The sequence below is a fragment of the Lissotriton vulgaris genome, chromosome 3_1 (genome assembly GCF_964263255.1).
Source record: "Lissotriton vulgaris chromosome 3_1, aLisVul1.2, whole genome shotgun sequence".
Classification (NCBI taxonomy): domain Eukaryota; kingdom Metazoa; phylum Chordata; class Amphibia; order Caudata; family Salamandridae; genus Lissotriton; species Lissotriton vulgaris.
The window spans coordinates 729,047,670-729,073,605 of record NC_141689.1 but is presented as its reverse complement, the minus strand read 5'-3'; the positions used below and the strand labels follow the sequence as shown (position 1 = coordinate 729,073,605).

At 49.8% G+C, this 25,936-nt stretch overlaps 1 protein-coding gene across 8 annotated transcripts in view; it reads left to right on the top strand.

Moving 5' to 3' along the window:
* YTHDC2 (YTH N6-methyladenosine RNA binding protein C2) overlaps window positions 1-25,936 on the top strand; it is a 1,208,271-nt gene that overhangs the window by 1,053,899 nt on the left and 128,436 nt on the right. The window lies entirely within an intron of this gene.

Below are 25,936 nucleotides of genomic sequence, written 5' to 3'. Positions count from 1 at the left end.
GGAGGTTGTCTCTGACAGAGGTGCAAACTTCATGTCAAGCTACTTAACTGCTATGTGGAAGGAATGTGGTGTCAACTACAAGTTCACTACACCCTATCATCCACAATGCAATGGGCTTGTTGAAAGGTTCAACAGGACCCTAAAAGGGATGATTCATGGACTACCTGAAAAGCTCAGGCGTAGATGGGATGTCCTGATTCCCTGCCTTTTGTTTGCTTACAGAGAGGTCCCACAGAAGGGGGTTGGCTTCAGCCCTTTTGAACTTCTGTGTGGGCATCCTGTGAGAGGACCCCTGTGTTTGGTGAAGGAAGGATGGGAGAGACCTCTCAAAAAGCCTGCAACCAGCATAGTGGACTATGTACTTGGTCTCCGCTCCAGGATGGCTGAGTATATGGAAAAGGCATCTGAAAACCTTAAGGCCAGCCAAGAACTCCAAAAAGCTTGGCATGACCAAAAGGCTGTCCTGACTGTGTATCAGCCTGGACAGAAGGTGTGGGTGTTGGAGCCAGTGGCCCCAGCAGCACTCAAAGACAAATGGTCTGGGCCCCACACAATCCTTGAGCAAAAGGGAGAGGTCACCTACCTGGTGGACCTTGGAACTCCCAGGAGCCCCCACAGGGTGCTCCATGTAAACAGGCTCAAAGCATATGTCGACAGGAAGGACACGAGCTTGCTCATGGCCATAGATGAGGGACAGGAGGAAGAGAGTGACCCTCTCCCAGACCTGCTCACTCAGAATCCTGATGATGGATCAGTAGATGGTGTTGTCTTTTGTGGCAGCCTCTCTGAACATCAACAGAAGGATTGCAAACAAGTTCTTCAATCCTTCAGGCATATGTTCTCTCTAACACCCAGTCAAACCAATTGGTGTACCCATGAGGTTGACACTGGTGACAGCTTGCCAGTTAAGAGTAAAATCTACAGGCAGCCTGATCATGTTAGAGACTGCATCAAAACAGAAGTGCAGAAAATGTTGGAGTTGGGAATCTGAAGGTTCAGTAACGTAGTCCTAGCGATTCCAAAGCCTATTAGTATAGTACTTACCTGCTAGTAATTTCGCATTCCACTTTCATAGTATATGGTTTTTCGTGCCCCTCGGGCATTTGTGTAAATTGTGCAACTTAAAGTATTTTCGTAAGAGTTTTGTTGTGTGCTTAGTACCCTGTCCTCATAAAGAGTACAGGGCTGTTGTGATCTAAATAAATACACTGTTTATTTTCATAACACTTGTGTGGTGTCCTTTCACTTGGTGTTCAAGGGGTATATGTGATGGTATAACAGCTGGCTTAACACGCCCTCTAGAGTTTAGCCCGAAGACTGCTCTTGTCCATGCTACTAGGATAGCTGGTCTATCGGTTGACTTACAACCAATCACCATAAGGGTTGTTTGGACTGATACATAGTGATCACTAGAATAGTGAACACTGAATATCAGGCCAACTTCTCACAGTATCTCATAATAATTTCACTTAAAGTTAGGTTCTACCAGGTAGTTACAAGTAACAGATTCTGTGTAAAGTTCTTACCCCTTCCCCTATGGGTAATATTAATATGAGGATCGTTGTTTTTTTCTTCTCTGATATATCTAGATATCCTGCACTCTACTTACCTAGGTATTTATATTAAAACTCAGATTAGTTGGACCTGGAAAATGTGCAGCAAACTAGAGACGACTGCTAGTATACCAAATCTAGAAATCAAACAATTGTGCCACCTGCCCATATCCATTTCTGTTATTTGAGGTTTCATAACCCTGCCTGCTCTTCCCCATTTCTGATAAATATATGAATGAAGCTTATGTAGAGCAAGTTTCTGCTTGTGACCGGCAGGCTGTGACCTATGTGTATATGTGTAGTTTGCTATGATCAGGTAAAAAACCTTCCTCAGTTAGTGCGTGATGGACAGGGGTACTCATTCCACCAGACACTTAGCATCTTACACTCACAGTTAGGGAAACCAACCAACAGAATCCTCCTGCCTGTTAACTACCTTCAGGAGAAAAATGTGTTATCTATGATAAGTAACTTCTTCTTTAAAATGTGTTAGATGCCCTGATGTTTTGACATATGGAAATCGCTCTTGAGAGAAAAGGAACAGTTGATGCAAATTATTTCTAGAGGGCCAAAATGTATTGCAAGATAAGTCTTGTGATTGCATATATTTTAAGGAATCAAAGCTTTGCATTACAAATATACTCATTAGATATTTGTATTCCTTAATATTCACATGCTTAAATCATTCCCCATCATCGAGATGGGAGCCCCCGGTGTCCTTAAAAGCAATATCTTATTTGACATAGAACAGAGGCTCCAAGACCTCACTATTTAGTAGCATATCACTGTCCAAATTAAGAAAACAGCCAATCAGACAATACCCTGTAAAACCTTCCTGAGAGAAGCTCTAGTCCCTCAGATTTTCTACCACACGCTGTGCTCTGCTCAGTTTTTTCCTCACAACTTTTGAAAGAAGATTATCTTCAGGTTTTTCTTTTTCCTTGTTTCACAGATATGCTCTCCAGACCTGTACGTCTGTGATCTGAAAGAAACAGTTAGTTATAGATTCTTTACCTTAGAATTACCCCCAGGCGTCAGACTGGATCCGGAAAGTTTTTCGTCAGCAGTACCCCTTCACGCCGGTAGGTGGTGTCGGTCGACTCCTCGTCCGTCGTCAGTGTCGCAGGAATGACGTCGTGGAAGTTACTTAGACACCACCCTCATGCGCTGTTGTCCTTTTTCTGCGCCATCAAGTACAGATCCGGAGAGAGCGGTATCCCAAGTCCTTTTTTGACTGACTTTTTGTGAATTTTGTTGACTTTTCAAGTCTTACATCGACTCGTGGTGCACAAGGGATGCCCGGTTTCAAGGGCTGCGGTTCCTGTACTCAACTGATGTCAGTGATGGATCCGCACTGCGTGCGCCTCTACTGCCTAAAGCACGACCACGGCCCTAAGTCATGCTCCGACCACCGAACCATGGCCCGGAAGTCTTTGCTGGAGCGGTCCCGAAAGCTACTCGAGGCCCGGCAGTCGGCTTTGCGTCATTCCGGTCACTTGGGAGGTCGAGGGACCAATCGCAGGGCCATCATCACTCCTCTTCTAAGTCTTCGCACTCGGGGTCAGGTAAGTCGAAGCACTGGAAGAAGTCAAATAAGCATTGTCGCTTTTTGACTTCTCATTGTCCGTCGGCCGATCCGGCGAAGGGTGCGGTTGATGACACTCCCGCGGCTCCGCGTGCAGAGCCTTCAGGGTCGACTCAGGCCTTCCCTCCCTTCCTGGGATTGACTCCTGTCCAGCTTTCTCAATTTTACGAAGAGATGCACGCCATCTTTGGGCAGCCTGACTCCGCCAGTGCGCCTTCAGGTCCCGCAAACTCAGTTGGGGGCCCTAGGCCTTCGACACTGGCGGCTCCGGCCTCGGCTCCGCAGGGCCCCCTTAGATCCAGGTTTGGATTCTGATTGGCATCGGTCGACCTTGTAACACCTTCACTAGCGCCAATTCCACTGGCACCATGTCCGCAGCCGACGCCGGCTTCCACCCCGATGTGGATATGGAGGCCGACAGCATCGACCGATGCCGGATCCGGCGCCTATGGGTACTTTTGTGCCTGCATTCCACCCTGGCCATTCTCAGCCTGTTTGGTAGCCAGAGAAGGGCGAGGAAGACTGGGAGGGGTCTAAGGACCCTCTCACTGCTCAGCTGGAGTACGATCAGGACTGGAGTGAGGACCTGGGGGATGCCAGTTGCCTGGACACCTCACCAGACCTTGGCATGTTGTCTCCTCCTACCGTGGTTACAGAGAAGGGAGCTTCTTACGCAGTGGTGTTGCGTAGTGCGGCCGAGGGCCCTACACCTCGAGCTACCTACTGTGGCAGTCAGGACTACCCTCCAGACAGAGGTGCTTCAACCGGCAGCAAGCTCTTTGGAGCCCCTGCTGCCGTTGAAGCCCTCACGGACATCCTTTTGGGCACCTGAACCAGGCCAAATAGGGGCTCCTGTGGATAGGATGGTTGCCCAACGCCACCGGGCGACCCCACTTTCCTCTCCCAGCATCCCTCCCCCAAGAACTTAGTATTCCAAGCCTCACTATCCAAAAGCACATTCCCTACCGCACCACTGGACAGGGAATCCAAGAAGCTTGATCAGTTTGGGAAGAAGTTGTTTTTTTCTTCCAACTTAGGACTGCAGTCGGTGAACACAGCATGCCTCTTGGGCCGTTATCCCCACCCTGTTTGGGATACGGTGTTGCAAGTGCTGTCTCAGTGTCCACATGAGGCCCGAGCCGTGCTCTCCCGTGCTGTTGCCAAGGGGAGAGACGCAGCAAAGTTCGCCATCTGCTGTGGACTGGACAATTCCGACTCACTGAGTAGGACCATTTTAACGTCGCTTCACCGTCATGCCTGGTTGAGGACGACTGGCTTTTCTGCAGATGTCCAGAACACCTTGATGGATATGCCCTTTGATGGCCATCGCCTGTTCGGCGACAAGGCAGACAGTGCGCTAGAGCGCTTCAAGGGCTCTTGGGCTACGGCCAAGTCCTTGGACCTCTCGACCAGGCACCCTTCATGCTCTGCCTTTCACCCCTTTCGTGGCCACAGAAAGGGTGCCCCAAAACGTTCCTTTCAAAGCCACAGGCCAGCGCAAGCTGTTCAAGCTCAGCGCGGCCGGGTACGTGGGAACCACAACATGGTTCCGGGGGCCAGCTGGTGGCCCAGTCCACCACCTCCCCCTCTGCAGCAGGCTCCACCTTCCTAGTCCGGCCTTTCAGGCCCATCAAACGCCAGTGGGCGGCAGGATTCGCCAACACCTCCCCCACTGGTGCACCATCACATCGGAGAGGTGAGTTTTGCAGATAGTCTGAAGAGGCTACTCCCTCCCCTCCAAGACTATCCCTCCAACCATAACAACCGCGGTACCATCGCATGTCGGGGGATCATCTGGCCCTTCTCCAGCAGGAAATTACAGCTCTCTTGGCCAAGGGAGCCATCGAGCATGTTCCTGCCCCTGAAGTAGGTCGTGGTTGCTATTCCCACAACTTTCTGGTGCCCAAGAAGGACAAGGGCCTCCGTCCTATCTTGGATCTCAGGGACGTCAACCGATTCCTCCTGAAGGAGAAGTTTAAAATGTTGACCCTGGCTCAGGTCCTGTCTGCCCTCGACCCTGGAGACTGGATGGTAGCATTGGACTTGCAGGACGCTTATTTTCACATCCCCGTCCTGCCGGCCCACCAGCGTTACCTGCGGTTCACGGTAGGTCACAAGTATTTTCAGTTTACTGTGCTTCCCTTTGGCCTTACCAGCTCCCCTCGGGTGTTCACGAAAGTAATGGTGGTGGTCGCAGCTCATCTGCGCAGAGCAGGGGTCCCTGTCTTCCCCTATCTCGACGACTGGTTGTTGAAGGTGGGCTCGCCCCAGGCAGTCGTCTCCCACCTACAGACTACGGCCGACCTCCTGCATTCGTTGGGTTCTCCATCAATGTACCGAAGTCGCACCTGACCCCTCTCAGAAACTCCTCTTCATCGGAACGGTTCTAGACACAACACAGTTTTGGGTTTATCCTCCCGAAAACCGAATCTGGGATATTGGAGCTATGATTCCGATCTTTCAATCTCTTTCCCGGGTTTGGTCGATCATGCCAGGTGGCATATGCTGGCTCTGCAGTGGGAGCAGAAGTTCCAGTGGGTGCAGCATCAGGGGAGTCTGTCCGATTGCATTAAGATATCGGAGGGCACTGCACAACAATTGCAGGGGTGGCTCTCGAACCAGGATTGGGTCAACGGCAGATACCTCTCCCTTCCCCAACCAGAACGCACAGTGGTGACAGATGCATCCCTTCTGGGATGAGGCGGCCACATGGGAAAGGCGAAGATCAAAAGCCTCTGGTCTCTGGCTGAGTTCGAGCTCCACATCAACCTTCTGGAGCTTCGGGCAATCCGTCTTGCACTAAAAGCATTCCTTCCCTCTGCCTGGAGAAGAATAGTGCAGGTGTTCACAGACATCATCACCTTCATGTGGTACTACAACAAACAAGGCTGGTGGGTTCGTTGACCCTGTCAAGAGGCCCTCCGTCACAAGACATGGCTGGAACATCAGGGCATGTCCCTGGTGGTTCAACACCTGGCAGGTTCACTGAACGCCAGGGCAGACGAACTAAGCTGCAGGTGCATGATGGATCACGAATGACGTCTTCACTCAGAGGTGGTGCAAGGTATCTTTCAACAGTGGGGAGAGCCTTGGTTAGATCAATAGCCACCGAAAAGAACGCGCAATTTCAGCTAATCCACGCTTTGGAATTTCCAAGGTGGCACTCACTAGGCAACACTTTTCTTCGCGAGTGGAGTTGCGGTCTTCTGTACGCCTTTCTGCCTATACCACTTCTGCCCAGAGAGCTGAAGAAGATCAAGCACGACCGGGCCCAAGTCATTCTTGTGGCTCCAGATTGGGCACAAAGAATCCTGAGCTGATCAACATGGCCATCGATCCTCCGATCAGACTACCTCTTCTGGGGATCTTCTGTCACATCAGCAGGGGATGGTCCTCGAGTAGCGGCAGTTGAGGTCGTTTGACTTGCCTCCCAAAGTCTGTGATGTAATCTTGGCAGCCAGGCGTCCCTCCACTAAGACGGTATATGCCTGCAGATGGAATACATTTGTGGCATGGTGCACAGCAAAGGCTGTGGATCCCCTTTCTGCCCCTCTTTCTGAGGGTCTCTTGTTCCTTCTGTCTTTAGCCCAGCAGGGCTCTGCTCTGTGCACTCTTAAGGGCTACCTCTCGGCCATATCCGCCTTCCTCAGGCTTCCCGATCAATCAAGTCCCCTCTTGTAAATAGATTTCTCAAAGGCATTACTCATCTTTTTCTTCCTGTTCCCTTCGTAATACCTCAGTGGGACTTAAACTTGGTTCTTACTTTTCTGATGTGCGCTCCCTTTGAGTCGCAACATAACTGTCCTCTCAGACTCCTCACTCTGAAAACTGCTTTCCTGGTGGCCATCATCTCTGCACGCAGGGTGACTGAGCTACAAGCTCTGTCTTCCAAACCTCTTTTCTTGGCTGTTCATCCGGACATGGTCATCCTCAGAACTCGGCCTTCCTTTCTTCCAAAGGTGGTCACTTCTTTTCATATTGTCCAAATTATAACTTTGCCCACCTTCTTTCCGTCTCCGCATCCTTCAAAAGAGGAAGAGAGGCTCCCCCGGCTGGATCCAAAACGTGCGCTGTCCTTTTATTTGGATAGCACCAAGCAATTCTGGGTGGACGACCAGCTCTTTATTGGTTACGCGGGCGCTAAGAAAGGTCGGCCATGCACAAATGCACCATCTCCAGGTGGGTCGTTCTGTGCACGAAGGCCCGCTATTCTTTGGCAAAGAAGGAGCCTCCAGTGGGGCTGCGTGCCCATTCCACCAGGGCGACGGCAGCTACTACTGCTTTGGGACGAGGAGTCCCCCTAATTTACATCCTTCAGGTGGCTACGTGGGCATCACTGCACACGTTCACCAAGCACTACTGCCTGGACAGCCAAGTCCGGAGAGACGCCTTCTTTGGCCGTTTTGTTCTCCAGGACTTTCTGGTGTGAACTTAGTTCGCAGACCCACCTCCTCGGTTGGTGTTGCTGGGGATCTATTCTAAGGTAATGAATCTATAACTAACTGTTTCTTTCAGATGAGCAAGTTACTTACCTTCGGTAACGATATATCTGTAGGAAACATAGGTTAGTTAAAGATTCCTTACCCATCCTCCACGTTCTGCGTACTGATATCTAGGGTTAAGGACATCCTTTCAGGGCCCTAGTTTTGGGCACCAGTGGTCAGTGTCTTGCATGGCTCTGCCATCCTGATGCGGAAAGTCGTGTACAGAACTGACGTCAGCGAGCGAGGTTGGCACCTAAGTAACTAACACAATGTCATCCCGTCAACCGCTACGCCGACAGCGGACGCAGAGTTGACCGACGCCACCTACCGACCCGCAGGGTTTCTGCTAATGAAAATCTTTCTGGATCCAGTCTGAAGCCTGGGAGTAATTCTAAAGTAAGGAATCTATAACTAACCTATGTTTCTTACCTATTGTTACCGAAGGTAAGTAACTTGGAATAAACGGACACTCATCATGTCAGAGAACACCTAAAAAAGGCTTCTTCAGACCCTGTGCACTTGCAGGAAGAAGAGATTGCATATCGAGGACCCTCATTAGGACTGTCTTTACAGTCTTTATCCAGACCACAAACCAAAGGATTGCAAGGTATGCCATACATTTTAATCTAAAACTATGAAAGATCAGGAAGAAGGATTCTCTTGTGGCTGCAGAGGCTTAAGAACAGGGATATTGTGGGCTTTGATGAGGAGAGTGATGCCTTTTCTAGGTCCTCCTCTAAAACGCCTCAAAAAAGGCCTTAGGATGGCCCTGCAGGCCAATCTCCTTAGCCACAGAATAAAGTATCTACAAAATTATCTGAGAGCAATCACAAGCATAGTGCTCCTTCTAAGCTGCCTTCCCACCTGCAGCAGGATAAAAGACCAGTATCTTCCAAGAAATCCCTTAAAAAAACAGATTCTGAGCCTCCGAAGTTGAAACATACATTTAAAATGCCTACCTCAGCCCTGCTGATGGAGAGCTCGTCGACGACATCCCTGACGATGAGAAGATCCTCTTCAGGTACTGTTTCAGTGGTGTTGATGGCATCCACAGTCACCACCGTCACCGTATCATCTGTGATTTCCTCGTCAACTACATCATCGTCAACAGGCCATGCTCCTTTATTGTCTACGACGCATATCACGTCATCCTCTAAATCGTCGACATCAAAAAACATCTCTCGACAATGACCCACCCATCGGCTGCAATCCTCTCGCCAACGACATGGCTCTCAACGACGACCTCATCCTCGTTGACGGTCCTGTCAACGGTGCAAACTTCGGCGACGGTGCAGACCTCGTCAACGCCGGAAGCAGTGTCTACGATTTTGTCATCAACAGCAACCACATTGTCAGCTTTGACAAAACTACTTTTTACTGACGGTTCATCGTTGACGACAACTATTCCATTGACGGAACAGGCACACGTGACTGTAACGGCAAAGAGAGAAAAAGTTATTTCACATCACAATATAAAGCATAAGACCTTGACTCCAGCTTTAACTTTGCCCAGTCAGGTACAATCACTTTTACCTTCACATCTATTGGATGATGATGATTATGAGGATGATTCTGAGGATGATAGTCTCTTTGGTACATGCAAAAACCACAGTTGATGGACATAATGCAGAACAATGTCATACATTCACCCCAGTACAGAGATCAGGGCCTAAATCCATCGTTTTTTTGCACTCCACACCATCCCAGTTCAGACATGGCCATATGCAAATCAGTCTGACCCTGTGCCTCATGGGAACAGTCCAGCCCGAACCGCCAAGCCATGCCTTCCCTGGATCGGAAACAAGCTTCCGAGGACCGGTTTCTGGCATTCCAGCCGTCTTCAGCCCGGCTTGCTTGAATCCAGTGGTGTGGAGAGCATGGGACTCGCGTCTGAGCATACCCATCCCACTCGGGGGGACAAATGCAAAAACCACAGTTGATGGACAAAATGCAGAACAATGTCATACATTCACCCCAGTACAGAGATCTGGGCCCAAATCCATCGTTTTTTTGCACTCCACACCACCCCAGTTCAGACATGGCCATATGCAAATCAGTCTGACCCTGTGCCTCGTGGGAACAGTCCAGCCCGAACCGCCAAGCCATGCCTTCTTTGGACCGGAAACAAGCTTCCGAGGACCGGTTTCTGGCATTCCAGCCGTCTTCAGCCCGGCTTGCTTGCATCCAGTGGTGTGGAGAGCATGGGACTCACGTCTGAGCATACCCATCCCACTCGGGGTGACAAATGCAAAAACCACAGTTGATGGACAGAATGCAAAACAATGTCATACATTCACCCCAGTACAGAGATCTGGGTCCAAATCCATCGTTTTTTTGCACTCCACACCACCCCAGTTCAGACATGGCCATATGCAAATCAGTCTGACCCTGTGCCTCATGGGAACAGTCCAGCCCGAACAGCCAGGCCATGCCTTCCCTGGACCGGGAACAAATGGGCTAAAGAACGGTGATGGATTAAACCCAGATCTTTTGACTGGGTGTGAGTGTTTGATTGATTCGGATACTCCGTCCATCACCACCCCCTTTTGTACCGCTTTTGGCCGCCATAAGTGTGGCAGGGTATGCTCAGACGTGAGTCCCTTGCTCACTTTGCCACTGGATTCAAGCAAGCCAGGCTGAAGACGGCTGGAATGCCAGAAACCGGTCCTCGGAAGCTTGTTTCCGGTTCAGGGAAGACATGGCTTGGCAGTTCGGGCTGGACTGCTCCCATGAGGCACAGGGTCACACTGATTTGCATATAGCCATGTCTGAACTGGGGTGGCAGAGTGGGCTAAAGAACGGTGATGGATTAAACCCAGATCTTTTGAATGGGTGTGAGTGTTTGATTGATTCGGATACTCCGTCCATCACCACCCCCTTTTGTACCAGTCTCTTTGGTACAGCACAAAGACCATCAGAACTTAATGTTAAATATCAGAAGGACTCAGATCTGTTATTCACACAAACATCACCAACAATATCAGCAAGATACGGTGTGTCTTTCTTCTAGTCTCTTAACTGGGCTGCAATCAATGCTAGCAGGATTTTAAAAAGAGATTTCCTCCAGCATCGCCTCTCCAACAAGCTCCTACGCCGCCTCCTGAACTACAGGTTCATTCTCCTATCCCTTCACAGCAGGGGTCTCCAGCTGTTCGTTCCTCTCCTCAGGAAGTACCTTTGCAACAACTGTCGTCTGAAGAAGAAGAGAAGGAAGAAGGTGAGCTTCAGCAGGATGAGTGAGATGCTAACATAATTCTCCCGCCAGCGTCGCCATCTCTGCCCCAAACGGATTCTCCTCCAGAAATTATAGGTAGTTTCCATAACCTCCTGGAAAGAGCGGCCAGTCGCTTTGAGTTACCAATGTCTCTACAACAGCAAGACTGCTTCCTTTATGATTTTAAGGATCCTTTCAGGAGTCCAGTAAGATCTATGCCAGCCATCGATTACATTTGGGACCAGGGCTTGAAGATCAAGCAGAATCCAGCAAGAGCACCACCAGTTTTACCAAAGCTGGATAAAAAATATAAAGCCCTGGATGACGCACCTGCTTGTCTAACTGGTCACTCAAACCCGGATTCAGTTATCTCGCATGCAGCACAGCGACGATCCAAGAATTCTTCAGCCCTCCTTCCAGCTCCCCCTGACAAAGAAGGCAGAAGACTTGACAACATAGGCAAACGCTTCTCTACTATGTCAGCACTAACGGTCAGAACTTCAAATTCCCTGGCATTATTGGGCTGTTAGAATAGGCAGATGTGGTCAGATGTTGCTGCATATGTTGATAGACTTCCATCAGACATTAAGGAAGAAGCAAGAAAGATTTTGCTAGAAGGTGAGCACTCAGCCTCATAAATAATAGACTGTGCTATGGACATTGCCTCCACTAGGGAGTGCTTTTCGGGCTCAAATCACCCCCTCACATCTTTACAAAGTGCCTAGCTTCAGTTGCAGAATACCTCAGGCAGCAGCATCATCAAACTTTTCCTTACGTCGATGACTGTTTAGTCAAGGCCTCTACTTACAGAGCAGCAAGAACATCCACCAAAACCTGTCTGCAGCTTTTCGAGCGGCTAGTTCTCACTTTGAACCCAGAAAAGTCAGTTCTTCGACCTTCTCCATAGCTAACCTTCCTAGGTGCCATTCTGAGTGCCATTCAAAACAAGGCATACCCCACTCTGGAAAGACAACGGAGATTAATATCCTTGGCAAAACGTGTTAAAAAAGAATGCTTCTTACCGTACGCCTTTACAATTCTCTCTTGGGCATGGTGTCCTCCTGTATTCACCTCATTCCTCACTGTCGCCTGCACATGCATCCTCTCCAGAAAGGTCTAACATGCAATTGGTACAGGTCGAGGAAACATTCAACAACATAATTCAGGTATATCCTCCTTTGATGGCATTGCTAACCTGGTGGACAAAACCTCACCAGCTGTCGCAAGGCTTGCCTTTCTGTCTCAGGCCACACCTTTCGTAATAACAATGGAAGCTTTCCTACAAGAACTTCAGGTCAGCGGAAAATGGCCATCATCTCTTCGGGAACTCCATATCAATCTCCTCAAGTTGAGATCAATGTTCCTGGTGTTTCAAGCCCTTTTGTCCAGAATACAAAATGCTTTGTTGCTTGTCAGAACAGACAATACTACGACCATGCACTACCTAAACAAGCAAGGAGGAACACAATCCCTCCTGCTCTCTCAGGAAGCTCAACTAATCTGGCGCTGGGCGATTCTGCACAGGGTGTCGCTAGCAGCGGAGTATGTAAAAGGAAGACAAAACATCATAGCAGACATGTTAAGCAGGCTAAAAACAACCTGCCACGAGTGGGAATTAAACCAATACACTCTCAACAACATTTTCTTCCAGTAGGGCAAGCCAAACATAGATCTTTTTACAGCACCAGGCAACCCCAAATGCCGGTACTTCGCAATTTGGCGTACCCATCAGAGATCATGAGGGAATGCCTTTTCAATAGCATGGTCCGGCATATTTTCTTATACCTTTCCTCCCATCCCTCTTCTTCCAAATGTGATGAAAAAGATAAAAGCAGAACTATGCAAGATCATACTAATAGCTCCAGCATGGCCTCGCCAACATTGGTAAACAGAGCTTCACCTCCTCTCAGTGCAGCCTCCGATCCACCTCAGACTGATTCCATCTCTGTTGTCGATGAGCCAGGGACACGTACATCACCCAGATCCCAGATCACTGAAATTATCCGCCTGGCTCCTGAGTCCCAAGGATTTTGGCATTTAAAGGTCCCACAGGAGTGCAGAGATGTGCTTGATACGGCACAAGCAGATAGTACTAACAAGACATACTCTCTCAAGTGGAAGAGGTTCTGCATTTGATGCACATCGACTAATGTCCATCCTCTTCATTCATCGCCAGGAGAAATGCTACTATATCTTTTTCATTTGGCGCATTCTGGCTTGGCTCATGCTTAAATTAAAATTCACTTAGCAGCATTTTCTGTTTCTGGAGATCAAACAGTGTTCCATCTGTATAGTCCAGTAGACTGGAGAACAATTTCTCAAAGGTTTGTTCAGAACTTTTCCGCCAGTGCGGACTCCTCCTCCTACACTGCAGCTAAAAACAGTGCTTGCTCAATTAATGAAGCATCCATTCGAACCTGTCCATAGAGCAGATACAAAGTTCCTTTCCTGCAATGTTGCTCTCCTATTGGTTCTTTATACAGTGAGAAGGGTTAGTGAATTCCAGGTTTTCGCTACCCATCAGCCTTACCTACAATTCAAATATGAAACAGTCATACTACGTACTAACCCTAGGTTTATCCCGAAGGTTCCCTCGGACTTTCATCTAAACAAGCAGATTGTTTTAAAATCGTTCTTTCCAAATCCCCAGACTTCAGCTGGGTGTGCTTTGCATTACTTGGATGTCAAACGGTCCTTAAAATTCTATTTGAACAGAACCAAATCTTGTCGCAAATCCAATCAACTGTTTGTAGCCTAAAGTGCACCTAGAAAGGGGTTTCCTCTCATTAAACAAAGCGTATCAAGGTGGATATCAAGTGCTATTGTTTACTGTCGTCAACAAGCGGGTCAACTTTTGGCGTCAAAGGTCCGTGCTCACTCCACAAGGGCCACGTCCATGGTGCTGTTTGCAGGTGTCTCTCTTCCAGAGATCTGCAGAGCAGCAACCTGGACAACGCTGCACACATTCACTAAGTACTACTGCTTGGACTTGAAGACTGTGCAAGATGCAGCAGTGGGATAAGCGGTTCTCAAACATCTTTTTCAATAAACGTGACCCTTTTTCTTTCTTCCCACCATCCTTTTTTTAATACACATTTTCTATCATATGACGTGGGTATGTATTTGTTTATGTATAATTTTATTAATTTAAGTACATCTGTACCTTTGTATTTTACTTGTGCATGGAATAGCATTTCGCATTGCTTACAGATTCTCTCTCTTGTGAGCGAAAATGTGTTAGTTACTGCTCACTACTCTGATTCACGCATGTGAATCTATGAAAGCTCCAATACTGGAGTAAGGAAATAAGTTAGTTAGATTTGGGGGTCTCTAGTTGGCAAAGGTAGGTACCTTTGACCAAATAGGGACCCTTGCGTCTAGTCAGGGTAAGGGGGTACACTCCTAAAATAACCCCTGCTCACCCCCTTAATAGCTTGGCACGACAGACAGGCTTATCTCAGAGGCAGTGTGAAAACATTTGTGAACACATACAGTAACCCAGTGACAACACTAAAGATGGGCACCACCCAAGTTGTAGTATAAAAATAAGTATTTTTATATAGACTTAACACAAGACCATAAACGTCAACAATCCACAATACTGTACTTTAAAAATGGTAGAAATAGCTTAGTTCTCTTTAGATGGTAAATGCAACACTTTAAGTTCAATGTACCTTTGGATGTGTAACGCTATACAACGAAAGTGTTGCAGGGAAGGTGATGCGTCTGCTCCTTACACGCAAAAACGGTGATACGTCGTTTCCCTACTGCTGCGTAGGGGGCGGTGATGTGTCGGTTCTTCTCTGCATGGGGAGGTGATACGTCTGTTTCTTATTGCGCTTCCGTGCGATGCAACCTGCCACACCGTGATTCGATGAAGATCTGGTGCAATGCAACAAAATGGCATCTTCTCCTTGATGCGACAACAATGCGTGCATGCCCCACGGCCGGACAGTAACTCAACAAATCTTCTGAACCGCGACAGGCCCTGCGACACGCTTCTCCGGTAATGCGAGGCTCTTCGGGTGATGCGGTAGGACAGCTGCGGCGACGACACGCTTCTCCGGTGATGCGACAGGGTCTGCTGCAACGGCAACACTCTTCTCTGGCGATGCGAGACGCTTCTGCGATGCGACAGCGGTGACACCCTTCTTAAATTATGCGGCTACGGCGGCGTCACGCTTCTTCCAGCTCCTTGCGACACGCAGTCCCTCAGAAGGCCCAGCACAATAGTAGGCACTTCCAAAGATCTCAGGCAGCTGGGTGGTGATGTCTGTTATCCCTGAGACTTTAGCAGGAGGCAAGCTCAATTTCCATGCCCTTGGAGATTCTTTACAAGTTGATGAAAATAGCACAAAGTTCCTTTCTTTGGCAGCCAGGCAACCACTGCAGGCCAATCCCCCAAACAGCACTCAGCTTAGGGATAGTCTCCTCCTTCAGTTTCTCTCTGGTTCCTCTCCTCAGCAAAGGTTCTTCTTGTTTCCCAAAAGTGATCTAAAGTTCTGGGGTCTGCGTCCCCATATTTATACGAGCAAATCCTTTGTCCTCTGAACGCAGAGGGTCCTGTACCCAGTCCAAACCAGTCCTGTGCAGTCCTGGAGCACTTTGTTGACAAGACTCCTTCTTTCATTTGACAGTGTGGGCCAGGGACATCAGACACACTACAGGAGGTGGAGCCAGCATTGCGGAAGGCAGGCACAGCCCTATTCAGGTCTCAGGTGTAACTCCTCTCCCCTCACTCTACATGCAGATGTGTCTATTTAGCCCTGTGGTGACTCACCCTCTCTCCTGGAATCCCCTAGCCCCTGTCACTCAAACTCCAGACAAGAAATACACAACCTAGCAGAGGCAGGCTTGGATAGTTAGGCAAGAAAATACCTACTTTCTAAAAGTGGTATTTTCAAACACAGAATGTTAAAACCAACTTCACTAAAGGATGTATTTTATCATTCTGAGTTCAGGCATACTAAACTCAAATTTCTACCTAGTTCCCGGAGTCAGTTAGGTTTATAAGATATTATAATCAAACTGCCCATTCTGGCCTATAGGGAACAGGTAACCTTGCAATAGTGAAAAACAAATATGACGGTAATTCACCACTAGGACAGGCCACACACATCAGGGCATGTCCTACCTTTTAACTACAATGCACTCTGCCCTTTGGCTTACCATAGGAGTGACTAATATGCAGAAAAGGGAAGGTTTAGGGACTGGCAAGTGGGTGCACTTACCCAGTCAACATGGCAGTACCAGACTGCACAGAGGCTCTGCAATGGCTGGCCTGAGACCCACTTTACAGGCTGCTTCTGTGGGTGGCACAACCAGTGCTGCAAGCCCACCAACGTCATGTGATTTAAAAGCTCTGGGCACACTCAGTGCACTGTACTAAGGTCTGACAAGTAAACCAAACCAGACAATCCTGGAGTCACTAAACCATACATCAATTTACCATAGGGAGAGCATATGCACTTTAGCACTGATCAGCAGTGGTAAAGTGCCCAGAGTCATAAAACATCCAACAACAGGTCAGAAAAAGTACAGGAGGAAGGCAAAAAGTTCAGGGATGACCCTGCTAAAAGGGCCAAGTCCAACAGTTACTTACTTGTAGTTCTCCAGTATTGGAATCTTTCATAGATTCACATGTGACCCACCCACCTCCCCTGGAGCGGTTCACCTAAAGTTTCTCAGTTATTTCTATATCTGAAAGAAACACATAGTGATAGATTCCTTACCTTAGAATTACCCCCAAGCGTCAGACTGGATCCGGAAAGTTTTTGTCAGCAGTACCCCTGCGCGTTGGTAGGTGGCGTTGTGCGATCTGCTGGCGTCGTGGTTGCTGACATGACGTTGCGGGCGCTACTTAGACACCACTCACGCGCGCTGACTTCAGTTCTTTCTTTCTCCACGCCAGCAAGCGCAGATCCGTGATGAGCAGGAACCCCCATAATTTTTGACTGACCTTTTGAGGCTTTTTGTCTCCATTTTTTCATCGAGTCTTCGACTCCTAAGGCGCAGTTAGGATGCCCGGTTTTAAATCCTGTGAGGACAGTCACTGAATGATGTCAGTGACGTACCCACACCGCGTGTGTCTTTTATGTCTGGGGCGCGACCACGACCCCAAGTCGTGCCCCGACTGCTAGGCCATGGTGCTGAAAACTTTGCAGGAGCGGTCCCAAAAGTTGCTGGAAGCCCAGCAGTCGGCCCGCACTGTTCGAGGTCCCGGTCCCGAGGGAGGTCGCTTGACTGTGTGCGGAGTCATCACCATCCGTCTTAGAGATCAAACTCTTCGCACTCAGGGTCAGGTAAGGCGAAGCACAAGAAGCCGATGAAACAACACCGTTCTCCGACTTCCCCTCTCCGGTCGCATGACGTGGCTGAGGGTGTGGTTGGTGCATCCCCTGCAGCTCCGGCTGTGCCTATGCAGTCACCGCTGGCCTACCCGCCCTTTCCGGGTTTGTCAGCGACTCCAGCCCAGATACAGGAATTCCTGTCGGCCATGGCTCGCCTCTTTGGGTTGTCGGATCCCACCGGTGCGCCTTCGGGCCCCGCGGTCCCGAGTGTGGGTCCTCGCCTTTCACCGCCGGTGGCTCCAGCCCCGGTGCCGCAAAACCCCCCTGGATCCAGGCCTGGATCCCGGTCAACGCCGGTTGACCTTATAACACCTCAACCGACTTCGACCCAGACGGCACCACTTATGAGGTCACCCGCTCCTCAGGACTACGTCGGCCCCAATTTCATCCCCGAAGTAGAAGCTGCGTTGGCCCGACGTCTTTTGATGCCCTTTTCGCCGCCGCTCGGGGATTTCTATCCCCATGTCCCTAATCCTTATTTTCGGCCTGTACACCAGCCTGAGGAGGAAGGGGAGGCTTGGGAGGGGTCTGAGGACCCTCTTGCAGCTGCTTGTGAGTCTGAACAGGACTGGACAGAGGAGTTGGGCCAGTGGTCTGAATACCTCACCAGACCTTGGCATGCTGTCTCCTCCTACCGTGGCTACGGAGGAGGGCGCTAGTTATTCTGTGGTGTTGCGTAGGGTGGCCAAGGCCCTACACCTCGAGCTCCCTACTGTGGCTAACAGGACTAACCTCCTGACGGAAGTGCTAAAGCCAGCAGCTACTTATGCGGAGCCGCTGCTTTCTTTCAACGAATCACTTTCTGACGTTCTTTTGGGCACTTGGTCCAGGCTCACCACAGGGGCTCCTGTGGATAGGAACGTGGCCCGACGCCATTGCCCAGCTCCGGGTGACCCCATTTTTCTCTCGCAACACCCCACCCCTGAGAGCTTGGCTGTCCAAGCCTCTGCTTCCTCAACTGCCTTCCCTTCCGCACCCCCGGATAGGGAATCCAAGAAACTGGATCAGTTCGGAAAGAAGATTTTTTCTTACGCCAGTACTTCGTGGCGGTCCGTGAACACTGCATGCCTCTTGGGCCGTTATTCCTACTCTCTGTGGGATACGGTGGCACAAGTGCTGCCTCAATGTCTGGAGGAGACCCGGACAGCTCTCTCCCAGGCTGTTTCAGAGGGGAGAGACGCAGCTAAGTTCATGATTTGTTGTGGCCTAGACACCGCCGACTCACTGGGCAGATCGATGGCAATGACGGCGGCGGTTCGACGCCACGCCTGGTTGAGGACCACTGAATTCTCGGGGATGCCCAAAACACACTTATGGACATGCCCTTTGATGGCTGTCGCCTCTTCGGTGACAAAGCAGACCACACGTTGGAGCGGTTTAAGGACTCACGGGCTACGGCCAAGTCCTTGGGGCTGTCCGCAGCCCGCACTCCTCCGCAGACTGCTTTTCGCACCTTTCGTGGCACCGGAAGGGGCGCTCGCAACAGAGCCACAAGCCTGCGTAGCAACCATCCTGCCGCGGACGCGGGTTCCGCCCTGGACGGACCGAGGGGCCAGCGGGCGGGTCAGTCCACCACCACCCTGGCCACCACTGCCTCCAAACCTTCCTAGTCCGCACTTTCAGGCCCATCAGATGCCAGTGGGCGGCAGGCTTCGCCATCACCTCCCCCACTGGCGCACCATCACATCGAACAGGTGGGTTTTAGAAATAATCAGAAGGGGCTACTCCCTCCCCTTCGAGACCACCCCTCCAGCCACGCCACCTCAATACCACCGTATGTCGGGGATCACTTGGTGTTTCTTTAGCAGGATGTTGCGGCCCTCTTGGCCAAGGGGGCCATCGACTGCGTTCTGACGCCAGAAGTAGCTTGTGGTTGCTATTCCCACTACTTTCTGATGCCAAAGAAGGACAAGGGCCTGCGTCCTATCTTAGATCTCCAAAAACGTAAATCGCTTCCTCCGCAAAGAGAAGTTCAAGATGCTCACTTTGTCTCAGATCTTGTCTGCTCTCGACCCACAAGACTGGATGGTAGCACTGGACTTGCCGGATGCTTACTTCCACATCCCAGTCCTGTGGGCCCACCGGCGTTTCCTCCGGTTAACGGTAAGCCATGAGCATTTTCAGTTTAATGTGCTCCACTTTGGCCACCAATGCCCCTCAGTTGTTCACAAAAGGGATGGCGGTGGTTGCAGCTCATCAGCGCAGATCAGGGGTTTCAGTCTTCCCCTATCTCCACGACTGGTTGTTGAAGGCGGGCTCGCCCTAGACAGTCGTCTCCCACCTCCAGACTACGGCCGACCTCCTCCATTTGCTGAGGTTCTCCATCAATGTGCCGAAGTTGCACCTGATTTCCTCTCAGAAGCTCCTCCTCATCGGGGCGGTTCTGGACACGGCACAGTTTCGGGTCTATCCTCCCGAATAGCGAGTCTGAAATATTCGGGCTCTGATTCCAATCTTTCAGTCCTTATCCTTGGTTTCGGTCAGGGTGACCCTGAGGCTGCTGGGCCTCATGATCTCCTGCATCCTGCTGGTAGATCATACTAGATGCATATGTGGGCTCTGCAGTGGAATCTGAAGTTCCAGTGGGCCCAGCAGTAGGGGAATTTTTCCAATGTCGTCCAGATCTCTGAGGGGACTGCAAGACAGTTGCAGTCGTGGCTCACAAACTAGGATTGGTTCAAAGGCAGATCCCTCTCCCATCCCCAACCAGAGTTAACAGTAGTGACGGATGCGTCACTCCTGGGATGTGCCGGCCACATGGGAGAGGCGGAGATCAGAGGCCACTGGTCTCCGGCAGAGTCCCGGTTCCACAATAACTTTCTGGAGCTCCGGGCAAATGGTCTTGCACTGAATGCATTCCTTCCTTCTGTCAAAGGAAGAGTAGTGCAGGTGTTCACGGACAACACCACTGCCATGTGGTACTGCAACAAACAGGGTGGGTGGGGTCGTCGACCCTATGTCAAGTGGCTGTTCGCCTTTGGACATGGCTGGAATATTAGGGCATATCTCCGGTAGTTCAACACCTAGCAGGTTCCCTGAATGTTAGGGCAGACAAACTGAGCCTCCGGTGCATGAGGGATCAGGAATGGCGTCTTCACTCGGAAGTGGTGAAAGGTCTCTTTCAGCAGTGGGTAGAGCCTTGGTTAGATCTATTCGCCACCAAAGAGAATGCGCAATGTCAGTAGTTCTGCGCGTTGGAGTTTCCAAGGCAGCACTCGCTTAGCGACGCTTTTAGTTGCAAGTGGAATTTCGGCCTCCTGTACTCCTTTCTGCCTGTACCACTTCTGCCCAGAGTACTGAAGAAGATCAAGCACGACAGGGCCCATTTGATTCTTGGCCATCAATGACCGTTCAGACTACCTCTTCTGAAGGATCTTCTGTCGTAGCAGCAGGGGACAGTCCTCCACCCAAACCTGTCCAGCCTCCATATCAACAGGGGAGGCCTTAGGCATGTGCAAGCTGTGCACCTGCAAGGGGCCACCAAACCGATATATATCCTTAATATAATAATTCTCCGAGGATGGATAAATATTTGCATGGCGGCCCCAGTGGCAGGGATTTGGCGGCCTCCGGCTCGGTTCTACTTCCAAACACCCTGACCCCCCCCTCTTCACTGGCCTCCACGCCTGCGTTCCTCCAGGTTCCTGATTGGTTTCTTTTTTTCCCTACCCACTGCTTGCCCGCTGGTACAGGCGTATATGAGCCACGGCCACCGCCATCCTTTCATTCCCTGTTACTCTTGCGCAAAAGCAACTTTAACCTTTTCCTCTCCCGGCGGGCGAGTCGTCTTACAAGTTTATCTATAGTTATTATAAAGTACTGGTGTTAGCGCAATAGTCATAGTTAATATCTGGTGGGATAGGGGGCACACAACATTCACGCACCCATTGAAAGCAAAATGAAGAGAATTTGAGTACACAAATCTGGTTATTCGAAACGAAAGAGAAAGGCGGCTCAGCAGGCTTTCGTAGCGTCACAGGAAGGAGCAATCCTGAACTTTATCACCCAAGGGAAACCTAAAGATGGAGAATCCTCCGGCCAGAGTACTGCTGATGCACTAGGTAAGACACCATTTTCGATATGGTATCGATATTAATGTTTCCAGGCAAAGAGCACCGATTCTTTCTCTGTGGGGGGCTGTGGGTCCGGGGCCCCTGTCATGGCCCTGGCACTGCAGCCGTCTGTGCCAGTCCCTCACGTTGTTTGTCACAATACCCTCCTCCTCCTAAATTCTATCGTTCTGAGAAGAATTCGGAAGGGTAGGAGCAGCCGCAGGTACTGGTCATCTATCGCCTTTTCTGGATGTTTTATTAAAACACCTTCCTGACTCAGGACGGTGTTTTAATAAAACGTCCAGAAAAGGCGTTAGATGACCAGGTAGGGGGCCCCGGTAAAGGGGGTCCGGACGGGGCGGATCCCCCCCGGAGCTCAGGATTCCTGAGCTCCGGGGGGCTCCGCCCCACCCGGACCTCCTCTTCCGGGGCCCCCTATCTACGCTCCCTGCCCAGGGCCACCATGAGCCTAAAGCTGCCCCTGATATCAACCTTCTGGAGCTTTGGGCGATCCGACTTGCACTGAAGGCATTCCTTCCCTCTGTCAAGGGGAGAGTAGTGCAGGTGTTCAGGACAACACCACCTTCATGTGGTACTGCAACAAGCAAGGCGTGGTGGGGTCGTGGACCCTACGTCAGGAGAGCCTCCACCTCTGGACATGGCTGGAACATCAAGGCATTTCCTTGGTGGGTGCTCTGAACGCCAGGGCGGAAGAACTCAGCCGCAGGTGCATGATGGATCACGAATGGCGTCTTCGCTCGGACGTGGAGCAAGGTCTCTTTCGGCAGTGGGAAGAGCCTTGGTTAGATCTATTTGCCACAGAAGAGAATGCGCAATGTCAGCAGTTCTGCACGTTGGAATTTCCATGGCGGAACTTGCTCGGCGAAGCTTTTTGCCGTGAGTGAGTTGCGGTCTGTTGTACACCTTTCCACCTATACCACTTCTACCCAGAGTGCTGAAGACGATCCGGCGCGACCGGGCCCAAGTTATTCTTGTGGCCCCGGACTGGGCTCGAAGAGTTTGGTATCTCGAGCTACTCAGTATGAACATCGATTCGCCGATCAGACTTCCTCTTCAGGAGGAATTTCTGTTGCAGCAGCAGTGGACGGTCCGCCACCCGAACCTGTCCAGTCTGAACCTCGTTGCGTGGAGATTAAGCGGCGGTACTTGATTCCTTTCGACTTGCCTCCTGAGGTTTGTGATGTCATTCTGGCAGCCAGGCGTCCCTCCACTAAGGTGGTATATGCCTGCAGGTGGAACACATTTGTGCCATTGTGCACAACAAAGGCTGTGGATCCCCTTTCTGCCCCTCTTTCTGAGGTCCTTTGTTCCTTCTCTCTCTAGCCCTGCAGGGCTCTGCTCTGGGCACTATCAAAGGTTATCTTTCTGCCATTTCAGCTTTTCTGAGGTTCCTTGATCAGCCGTCTCTTTTTAAGTCCCCTGTTGTAAATAGATTTCTCAAGGGCATTACACACCTTTTCCATTTGTGATGCTGCAGTGGAACTTGAATGTGGTTCTTACTTATCTCATGATTGCTCCTTTCGAGCCCCTTCATAACTGTCCTCTTCGTCTCTTGACTTTGAAGACTGCCTTTCTGGTTGCTATCACCACCGCTAGGAGAGTGTGTGAGCTCAAGGCTCTTTCTTGAATGTCTCCTTTTCTGTTGGTCCAGCCGGACAAGGTTGTGCTCAGGCCTCGTCCTTCCTTTTTGCCAAAAGTTGTTACAACCTTTCACATTGGGCTGACTACTACCTTGCCCACCTTCTGGTTCCACTGTCTGGACCCACAACATGCGCTTTCCTTTTATCTCAACTGCACACATCAGTTTCAGGTGGATGACCAACTCTTTGTTGGCTACGTTGGCACCAAGAAAGGTCGGGCGGTGCATAAGAGGACTATCTCCCGGTGCGTCGTCTTATGTATCAAAGCCTGTTACTCCTTGGCTAAAAAGGAACCTCCGGTGGGGCTGCATGCTCATTTCACTAGAGAAACTGCAGCCAGTACTGCATTGGATCGTGGTGTCCCCGTGCAAAACATTTGTCAGGCAGCCATGTGGGCCTCGCTGCACACGTTTACTAGGCAATACTGCCTGGACAGCCAAGTCTGGAGAGACAGCTTCTTCGGCCGTTCTGTTCTTCAGGACTTTCTGGTGTGATCTTGGTTCGCAGACGCTCCACTGGGGTTGGTATTGCTGGGGTATCTATTCTAAGGTAAGGAATCTATCACTATGTGTTTCTTTCAGATGGACAAGTTACTTCGGTAACAATATATCTGTAAGAAACATTAGTAGTGATAGATTCCTTACAGCCCCACCCGTCCTCAGCGTTCTGCGAAATTATCCCTTTCAGGGCTCTAGTTTCAATGCACCAGTGGTCAGTTTCTTGCATGGTGTTGCAGCCTGCTCTTCCTCCCTCTTTGTTCCTCCTTAGTGTTAGTGTCTGCGGGTTTATGTCATGTCTCAGTGATGTCATCTATGCTCTGTGTTCCTGGTGTGGAAAGTAGTGTACAGAACTGACGTCAGCGTGCGTGGGCAGCGTCTAAGTACTGCCCGCGACGGCGTCTTGGCGACGACGATGCCAGCGACGGACGTGACGACGCCACGCACCAACGCGCAGGGGTACTGCTGACGAAAACTTTCCGGATCCAGTCTGACGCCTGGGGGTAATTCTAAGGTAAGGAATCTATCACTACTAATGTTTCTTACAGATATATCTTTACCGAAGGTAAGTAACTTGTCCTTTTACGCACTAGTGCTTGGAAAGTCTGAGGGACTGGAGCTTCACTCAGGAAGGTTCTACAGGGTGGTATCTTCTGATTTGTTGTTTTCTAAGTTTGGTCCTTTTTTAAATAGGGACAGTGATAGGTTAGTAAATAATGAGGCCTTGGGCCCTCTGTTCTATGTCTAATAGGACATTGCTTTTAAGGATACCGGGGGCTCCCTTCTCGAAGGCGGGGAATGATTCAAGCATGTGAATTTATGAAAGATTCTAATACTGGAGTTACAGGTAAGTAACTTATTTCCTTCTGATGGATATTTCTAATCGCAGATTCCTCACCTTTAGATATTCCCCAGCACCAGACTGGATCATGCAAATTCCACAGCAAGCAGTGCTACTGTGCGCTCCTACTTGGTGTCATGCAGCTCCTCATTTGGCGTAGTTCTGTCTTTTAAGTGATGGAGCATCACTTCAAATAAGCACCTTCCTTGTGCGTCATTAGGTGCTTTCTTTCTGTGACTTCCACCTCCGCTCTGGAGCTCTTCTCCCTTTTCATTGGTTGGCAAATTCTTTTGTATTCCGTTTTCCAGTGTGCCAGGGAACAATGTCCTCATCAAAGAATACATAGTTCAAAGCATGCCATAACTGTCGGAAACAGATATCCATGATAGGCATACATGAGGTCTGCCTCTGGTGTTTGGGCTCGGGTGTGACTCCAAGACGTATGCAGAATGTGTCCTTGTGCATCTGAAGGCGAACCAGCAGCTTCTATGTTGCGGGACACTGAAAGAAATCACAAAGTTCATACAAGTCTAAAGGGGTCATCAAAAGAGTGCAGGCTTTGAAATAGGGCCAGGTTGTTTCTCATAATACTTTCTCTTGCCAAAGAAGGATTGAGGCCTTCATTCTATTTTAGATCTTAACCAGCAGAAGGACAAATTCAAAATGCTTACACTGGCCCACGTTCTGCCTGGCCTGGACACAGGCAACTGGATGTTTGCCTTGGACCTTCAGGATGCCTACTTTCATGTACCAGTAGTGCAGCCTCAAAGATGTTATGAGTGGTTCAAAGTAGTCCAGAGGCATTTTCAGTTTGCATTGCTCCCCTTTGGCATCACCAGCGCCCCTTGGCTGTTTATTAAAATGATGATGGTGGTCACTTTCCATCTGAAGAGGTTGGAGATCACAGATATCCCCTAAGTCGAGAACTGGCTGTTTAAGGCAGCTCTCCACAGTGACTTGTACACCCTCTCCAGATGATGGCAGACCTCCTGATTTCATTGGTGTTTCTTGATCAACAGGCCGAAGTCTCACCTGACTTCTCCACATAGGCTTCCCTTCATAGGAACTTTTCTGGACACAGTGCCATTCCACGCTTTTTCTGCCTCACAATGGCTCAAGGAATTTCGAACTATGATCACAATTTTCCTCCTAAGTCCTGGATATCCATGAGAACAGCTCTGAGGTTTCTTGGCCTTCTAGCTTCATGCATCCTATTGGTCCATTCTGCAGTAGGATTTGAAGTCTCAGTGGGCCAAGCACCAAGGAAACCTCTCTGATGCCATCCAGATTTCAGTGGAGACTTGCTGAGATCTGCAGCGGTGGCTACGTGACTGCTATCTGCCCAGTGGCAGACTCCTCTTCCTTCCACACCCAGAACTGACATTGGTAACGGATGTGTCCCTACTGGCATACAAAGGTCATCTTGGAGAGTTGGAGAATAGAGGACTTTGGACTCTGGCTGAAACACAACTAGAATGGAGTAAGCAACAGGAACCCTTCACAAGCCAAATTGTTGGATGTTGATTGTTTTAATTCTATGGCCCAGCAAGGTCTTGCAGTAAGCACCATTAAAAGTTATGTGGCAGCCCTTTCAGCCTTTTTGCATTTGTTCGCCAACTGTCCTTGTTTAAAATACTTAATGTGATGTGCTTTATTAAAGGTTTGCAACGTGGTCTCTCCTAATCCGTTCGTGATGCCA